Genomic DNA, 8,512 nt, shown 5'->3' on the forward strand with positions numbered 1-8,512 from the left:
AATTCTGCATTTCTGCCTCTTATCACAGACAGCATCCATTCTTCAAAAACTTTATCTTCTTCTTTCTACAGCCTGTTTTGTAAGTGTGTTGAAACGTATGATGTTTCGCATCATCCTAACAGATTTGTAAAATGGGCAGAACCTATCATAGGGGTAAAGGCATTCTATGTCAAATAATCTTCATGAAGAAGTTTGGCAAACTCCAAGATTATCTTTTCTGTTTCAGTGAAGGCATCTTTACAATTTCTCTTCTCCTATATCCTGTCCACAATCTTCCTCAAGTGAACATCAGAATACAACTCGGAAATTAGCATGTACCCTAAAGCATCAATTGCATCAAGTTCCATGACCTCATTATAATAAAGCTTCCCAAGTGACAAGTTCCCATATTTTCTGTAGCCAGTCAACAAAGCTAACCAGCCAGTAACATCTGGGAATGTAAACATACACTGGAGCAAATCTTGAGCTTCATTCAAGTATCCTTCTGCAAATGGGACTTGTTCAGGAGCCCAAAAGGGAGGTGAGGGAAATCAAAGTCGAAAGAGGTAAGGGCATAGACCTGTATACTGCACGCAATTAAAAGGGGAGGGGTAGTCAGGACAACAATGCTTTAGCCTCCCAAGAGCAACCAGGGACGAAGTATCCATCGCGGGATGGGCTTGTCAGGCCATAAAAATCCCTCACACCAAACAGCATGTGCTCCACACTACCGCTGCCAGAAATCTTGTTCCCATAGAGGATTTGGCATCTGAGCACATTTAAACTTTGACAGAAATGCGGCTCTGTCACTTATGGGTCTGTCATTAAATGATCCAATGTAGACACGGACAACTTCTGGAGTGTTGAGAACTTTACCAAGAGACCACATGAGGGCTCCATAGACCCTCATCAGCTGTTGAGTGCTCACTTGATCTGCCTTGTTCAGAACGACTCTTATCTTATCCTCATGCCCACGAAGGGATGAAATTACACGCTTGAATTCATCTCTGATGTCTAGCTTGTGGGGATCAATCAACAGTAAAATAAGGTCGCACTTGGATGCAAACCACTCTGTCACACTTGTGAAGTCATAGCTACGTTGTGTCCGCTGCTTTTCTCCGGACAGAACTCCAGGGGTGTCAATAAAGGTAACTTGTTCCTTTGACGGCATAACCTTTCTCAAGCAGGCACTTGACAAGCCAAGAAGCTATGAATCCACTAGCTCCAGTCACACACACGGTCGGCATTTGTGTTGCATTGCACACATTAGCATTCATGTCCAACTCCTTCACCATGCCTTGCCAATCGGATGGCATTGCCGATGATCACAGCGACTGTTTTGGCAAGTAGAACAGGCTAATATGCGACGAGAGAGAGAGAGAGAGAGAGCTCTGAACGAATGCACCCACCAGCTCTCTTTTCTTTTGAAAAGAAAAGCACTTCGGCTCCCTCTCCATCATTCCAGCAGTCTCCCCGATCACAGGAATGGAGATCGCCCCCCAAAACTCCATGTCTAGCACACCTTGAGATGACAAAAGTCCTCAGGAGCAGGCGAGTGTCGTTCTGAGATAGGACTTTCTTTTCTTTTCCTCTCCCGTCATCGATTAAGCCTCCTTCTTCATGTCCATAGTTCCTGCAATTTTCATACTCGAATTGCAATCATCTTTTCATGACGAAGAGACTCATGATATTTTCCATATTGGTAGCCTTCAGCATGCCGATCAATCGTGTTGCACTCTTCTCTTCGAATTCTGCCCTTCGTTGTCAATCTAATCCCTGCTTAAGGAAAATCTTCACGATCCTCCCTTCTTCCAAAAGTTGCTGAACTCCTCCACTCTGGTCCGCCCTCACACGCCTCCCCCCAGAGATGTCCCCACGAACAATCTTCCCTTCCTCCAATCCAGGCGCAGCTCGCTTTCAGCTCTCTCCTTCTCCAATCCAGGCGCAGCCCGCCATTTTTGCCCTTTTCAAAAATATCCCCCTCCCAGAATAGACACAGCATCATCATCCACTTAATCTCATAATAAGGGCATTCATTTTGGTTCATGTTCTGCATAAAGCTTTCACGGTTTTCGACCCCATACATTCCAAGCAATGGATGTATCCATAAGACTTGACAATGTAAAAGCTTTCACATATTACCCTCTGTTCATCTCCTTGCTTCTGATGTAGTGATTTTCCACAACATCTGATGTCTGACATCTCTTTGCAATCAACATTTCAGTCCTATTGACGGAATTCATCCTCCTCGCAACCTGTTCAGCCACTGTGACCGCCTCTGACAGTTTATATACTATCAATCTCTCATGAGGATTTCAGTGAGAAAGGAGCAATGGTGAATGAGCCTGTAAGCAGGCTAGAGGGCAGTGCCTTGGCTGTTATTCAAAGCAGCAGGACAAAGATCCTTTGGCATCAGTTTTTCATATTTTTCTATTACACGCACATCATGCATCCAAACAAAATCATGCGCATACACTAAGGGAATATATACATTGGATGCGGATTATTAAAATGCATCACACAAACAATGAATCACACGAGGAGATTAACACAAATGCACAACAAAAGAAATAGAGGCGTATACGACTCGGATGCGCAGCAACACGACATCCACCCCCTCTAAACCTGCGCATCCTCCGGATGTGCCAACTATCCAGGATCATTCAACTCCACAAACAGGTCAAGTCCATCTTCTGATTCTAGTAAACCTGTTTCTCCATCAGCTTCATCATCCCAATGAAATTTCTGCCCCTTTCGAAACAGCTGATAGAGAACATCTGCAATATGAGCAAAATGTGGAATCCAAATCATGTAAAATACACGAGCTCCCACAAATCTCCGCACCTCTGAAGTAGTTGAGCAATACTCTGCAATCCTGTTTATGGCATCCACCTTTGCAGAAGAAGGCTTTCTGCCATAGTATCCAACCATATGTCCAACTATGATGACTTCATTAACAACAAAGACAGATTTCAGCCCTGAAAACTTATGTCCAATATTTGCAGGATCCCTCAACATAGGCTGCTTCATAGCTTTTTCAATCTGTTTATCACTATCAGAAGGAAGCGGGCCTGCAACCGGCTTAACCTTCTTATCAACTGTTTTATATTTTGTGTCAACCTTGGCATCATTCAAGCACTCTTTCCTTTGCTGCAATTTCTGCAAATTTTCAGCATCTTTCAACTCTGTTGGCTGAAAATTTTCAGCCTTTAGCTCTATGGACTGCATAGACGCATCCTGAAACTCTGTATGCAGAAATTTTTCTGCATTCAACTCTGTTGGCTGAATGGATTCAGCCCTCGGCTCAATGGACTGCATAGATGCGTCCTGAAACTCTGTATGCAGAAATTTTTCTGCATTCAACTCTATTGACTGAATGGATTCAGCCCTCTGCAATTCAATTAGCTGATCAAGATCAGCCATAAATTCAGTTTGCTGCGTTTTCTCAGCCTCTAACTCTGTTTGCAGCATAAAACCAGAAATTTCCTGAAACATATCCAAGGTTTGCACAGGTATGATCTTTGAACCTTTGCATACATCAGTTTTCAGCATTGCTCTCATCTCAAACAATGTATCTGCATAAGACATCCCTTCATACAATCCATCCACATGCTCTTCTGCTTGCAAGATACCTGCATTCTTTAACTCTTTCTCCTTACGACCAATGTACTGCCTGCCAGCTCTAGGCAAATCTGAAATTTTCTGATAACTCATTGAACTATCTGAAGTAAACCCAACAAAGTTATTGGAGAAAGACTGACTGCCAGGAGGCGAGATCTCCTCTTTTCTCTGCTCCGTACCACTAGCATCTCGCAAGACAGCGGTACCTAATGAAAATCCAACTCCTTCGCAGGTAGTGGTGCCTCACGCAAGGAGTCCCTATTTCTCGGATGATTTACCCCAACAGTCATAAACTGAACAGCTCGCATACCATCTTTACTGCGTATCCGCGCATAAGCTGACCCATCATCCATCACTTTTGTTTCCATTCTTGCTTCTGTAATGAAAGGCTGTCCAAGAATAATCGGATAAGAGCATGAATCCTGAACAAAGCAATGATAATCCTCTTCAACATTACCAATAGAGATTCTGATACTCGGACAAGCAGCATACATATCACCAGAGGTATTATTGGCGGCTCTCATGCGCCAGCCATGCTCTGCATCCATAGGCCACTTGCCACTCTCATAAACAACTCGAGCAATAAGATTAATTTCAGAACCATGATCAACTAAAGCAATCAAGGGAATTTGTTTCTCTCCAATCCTTACCACTGTCTCAGTGGTTGCTCTAGCCCAATGACTTCGTGAAAAATGGCTGCGAGGAATGAGAATAGGGGACTCATCATCTTCATACTGCATAGGCTGCACTATTTTCTCCGATTGCGGATTAACAGAAGCATTCTCAACCATCACTGCATCATCATGCTCTTTCCCAAGAGCTCCATGCCACAATCCCTGTAAAGCAGTTCCTTCCATCGCATGTCGTTTCCTCCACAAAAGATCCTGCATCTGATCCTGTATTTCTCTTCTAGCAATCCCAAGAGTCTCTCCAACAGTAAAAGTGACTTCACTATTCAAAATTCTTTCATGAAAAATCTTACTCATATCCGTTTGCATATCAAGGTCTGACAGGAGCTTGAATCCTGGCTCTTTTCTTGGTTGCTTCTTTTCTTTCTGCTTGTCTCCCATTGGTTGATCAGAATCTGTTTGAACTGGAGAATTTGGCATAGGTGGAGCTGTAACAGGTGGTGAAACAAAGTCACCCCCTCTAGTCTTTTTGTAGGAGCTAGGACCCTCCTCATCTCTTCTTCTCTTTTCCTCAACCATGGCATCTAAACCCTGCATTTTAGCAATATAAGCAAAAATAGAATACCTGTCAACAGGAGAATCCCATCCTGTTTCTCCTCGGATGCTAGAGCCCACACAAGTCATAGTAGAAGTTTGAACTTTCCCTCTTCTCGCTATCTCCAAGGCAGAAGACCATAAGGCAGAGTCTCCATCAGATTTCTGCTCAAGCTGGACTCCAAAAGCTGAAGCATCTCCTCTAACACTCACATAAGCTGATCGCGCAGCCATATCATCAACAAGCTTCTTCATACCTCCCTTACCAAAGTTCGTGTCAAGAGGAGCGCCAGTCTCTGTCAGCCATATCTTCCCATCTTGTCCCCAGAACACTACATTCTTCTTACGTGCTTCCTGAAAAGCATCACAATCTCTGCAGTGTTGGTGCTCTGTACTATCACACCAAATACATCGTCGCCCTTTTCTTTGACCAGCTGGAAAAGCAGTCACTGGAGCAGGTGCAGCAGGTACAGACATAAGTTGCTCCTTTAACTTACCAACTTCAGCTTTGACTGCTTCAATCGTCAAATCTGCCAAGCCTTTAATAACATCATCTACAGATAAGGGCACTGGAGCAGCAGGAACTGGTGGATTCATAACAGGAGGAGTAGGCTTAGACAAAGAAGTAGCAGGGGTAGAAGAAGAAGCCTCCAAGGATTTTTCAGAAAGTGATCCTGTATTTCGATGCAATCTGACTCTCCTGCGCTGCTTCTTGACAAAAGCATTCACAGCATCAATGACATGTCTCCACTCAGTCTTTAAACCTGAATCAGTAGCTTGATCTTCCAAAAGATCATCCAACTTTTCCTGTAAATCAGCATCTGCAGCTTGCAAAAATAATTCCACTTTCTGCATCTCCAAAGCTTGCTGTTCAGTCCCATCCAACTGATCATAACGGCTTTCAAACTCTCGCAGAAGAGCGGTAACAGAAAGTCCCTTATTAGGCATAGAAACCCATGCTAAAAAATTCCTGCGATTCATAAGACCTGTATCCTCCAGGAAATATTCATCTTTTAAGGCCTTTTTAAATTCAGCCCAACCTGTATGTGCCTCTTGAATTTCTGCAATTCCACCTTCAAGAGCGCGCACCACGATCCGCAAGAAGTAGCGGCTCCAAACATCTTGAGAAACACCAAAAAACTTCATCTTTTCTTCATACAAATACAGGTAAGTTGACACTTGCTGGCCATTAAACTGCTTCATCTCCTGTTGGACAGCTTTCAAAGCCTCCATAGCATCACTGTCTCGTTTTGCATGAACTTGCTACTGCATATACATGGTAAATGACTGAAACAGGTTCTTCATGACATTATCATCTGTCATCTCTTCTTGCGAGTCTCCCATCTTGCTGATGACGCAGCACTTTCACGTCGGGTTCACCAGAAATGTCGTAGAGTTCACGGAAGGGCTGCAGAACACGGGGTTCAAGGTACAGCAATGGAAGAGTCAAACAAGAAGAACTCAAATTTTTGATGACAAAGTTCACTATATTGCTTGTCAAATGAGTTACAAGAAATTCATGTTCAGGATAATCCGAAGTATTTCATAAACTGTTTACATTCAGGTGTATGTTGACAGTTGCAGTAAGAAGGGATACACTCTTCACATCAGCATGTTCATTTCATAACTTGGCAGTTGCTAGTTAAGCAGAAATTTTCAGCATTGGTACAAAACATTTTCATAAATTCTGCATTTCTGCCTCTTATCACAGACAGCATCCATTCTTCAAAAACTTTATCTTCTTCTTTCTACAGCCTGTTTTGTAAGTGTGTTGAAATGTATGATGTTTCGCATCATCCTAACAGATTTGTAAAATAGGCAGAACCTATCATAGGGGTAAAGGCATTCTATGTCAAATAATCTTCATGAAGAAGTTTGGCAAACTCCAAGATTATCTTTTCTGTCTCAATGAAGGCATCTTTACAATTTCTCTTCTCCTATATCCTGTCCACAATCTTCCTCAAGTGAACATCAGAATACAACTCGGAAATTAGCATGTACCCTAAAGCATCAATTGTATCAAGTTCCATGACCTCATTATAATAAAGCTTCCCAAGTGACAAGTTCCCATATTTTCTGTAGCCAGTCAACAAAGCTAACCAGCCAGTAACATCTGGGAATGTAAACATACACTGGAGCAAATCTTGAGCTTCATTCAAGTATCCTTCTGCAAATGGGACTTGTTCAGGAGCCCAAAAGGGAGGTGAGGGAAATCAAAGTCGAAAGAGGTAAGGGCATAGACCTGTATACTGCACGCAATTAAAAGGGGAGGGGTAGTCAGGACAACAATGCTTTAGCCTCCCAAGAGCAACCAGGGACGAAGTATCCATCGCGGGATGGACTTGTCAGGCCATAAAAATCCCTCACACCAAAAAGCATGTGCTCCACACCACCGCTGCCAGAAATCTTGTTCCCATAGAGGATTTGGCATCTGAGCACATTCAAACTTTGACAGAAATGCGGCTCTGTCACTTATGGGTCTGTCATTAAATGATCCAATGTAGACACGGACAACTTCTGGAGTGTTGAGAACTTTACCAAGAGACCACATGAGGGCTCCATAGACCCTCATCAGCTGTTGAGTGCTCACTTGATCTGCCTTGTTCAGAACGACTCTTATCTTATCCTCATGCCCACGAAGGGATGAAATTACACGCTTGAATTCATCTCTGATGTCTAGCTTGTGGGGATCAATCAACAGTAAAATAAGGTCGCACTTGGATGCAAACCACTCTGTCACACCTGTGAAGTCATAGCTACGTTGGGTCCGCTGCTTTTCTCCGGACAGAACTCCAGGGGTGTCAATAAAGGTAACTTGTTCCTTTGACGGCATAACCTTTCTCAAGCAGGCGCTTGACAAGCCAAGAAGCTATGAATCCACCAGCTCCAGTCACACACACGGTCGGCATTTGTGTTGCATTGCACACATTAGCATTCATGTCCAACTCCTTCACCATGCCTTGCCAATCGGATGGCACTGCCGATGATCACAGCGACTGTTTTGGCAAGTAGAACAGGCTAATATGCGACGAGAGAGAGAGAGAGAGAGAGAGCTCTGAACGAATGCACCCACCAGCTCTCTTTTCTTTTGAAAAGAAAAGCACTTCGGCTCCCTCTCCATCATTCCAGCAGTCTCCCCGATCACAGGAATGGAGATCGCCCCCCAAAACTCCATGTCTAGCACACCTTGAGATGACAAAAGTCCTCAGGAGCAGGCGAGTGTCGTTCTGAGATAGGACTTTCTTTTCTTTTCCTCTCCCGTCATCGATTAAGCCTCCTTCTTCATGTCCATAGTTCCTGCAATTTTCATACTCGAATTGCAATCATCTTTTCATGACGAAGAGACTCATGATATTTTCCATATTGGTAGCCTTCAGCATGCCGATCAATCGTGTTGCACTCTTCTCTTCGAATTCTGCCCTTCGTTGTCAATCTAATCCCTGCTTAAGGAAAATCTTCACGATCCTCCCTTCTTCCAAAAGTTGCTGAACTCCTCCACTCTGGTCCGCCCTCACACACCTCCCCCCAAAGATGTCCCCACGAACAATCTTCCCTTCCTCCAATCCAGGCGCAGCTCGCTTTCAGCTCTCTCCCTCTCCAATCCAGGCGCAGCCTGCCATTTTTGCCCTTTTCAAAAATATCCCCCTCCCAGAATAGACACAGCATCATCATCCACTTAATCTCGTAAT

At 43.7% G+C, this 8,512-nt stretch overlaps 1 pseudogene; it reads right to left on the reverse strand.

The window, feature by feature from the left end:
* Positions 1-706: 706 nt before the first annotated feature.
* Positions 707-1,150, reverse strand: LOC148028081 (EH domain-containing protein 1 pseudogene; annotated as a pseudogene).
* Positions 1,151-8,512: the final 7,362 nt, after the last annotated feature.

This window comes from Lygodium microphyllum, chromosome 12 (genome assembly GCF_053477565.2).
Source record: "Lygodium microphyllum isolate KBCC chromosome 12, Lygodium_microphyllum_v1.1.10, whole genome shotgun sequence".
Taxonomy (NCBI): Eukaryota; Viridiplantae; Streptophyta; class Polypodiopsida; order Schizaeales; family Lygodiaceae; genus Lygodium; species Lygodium microphyllum.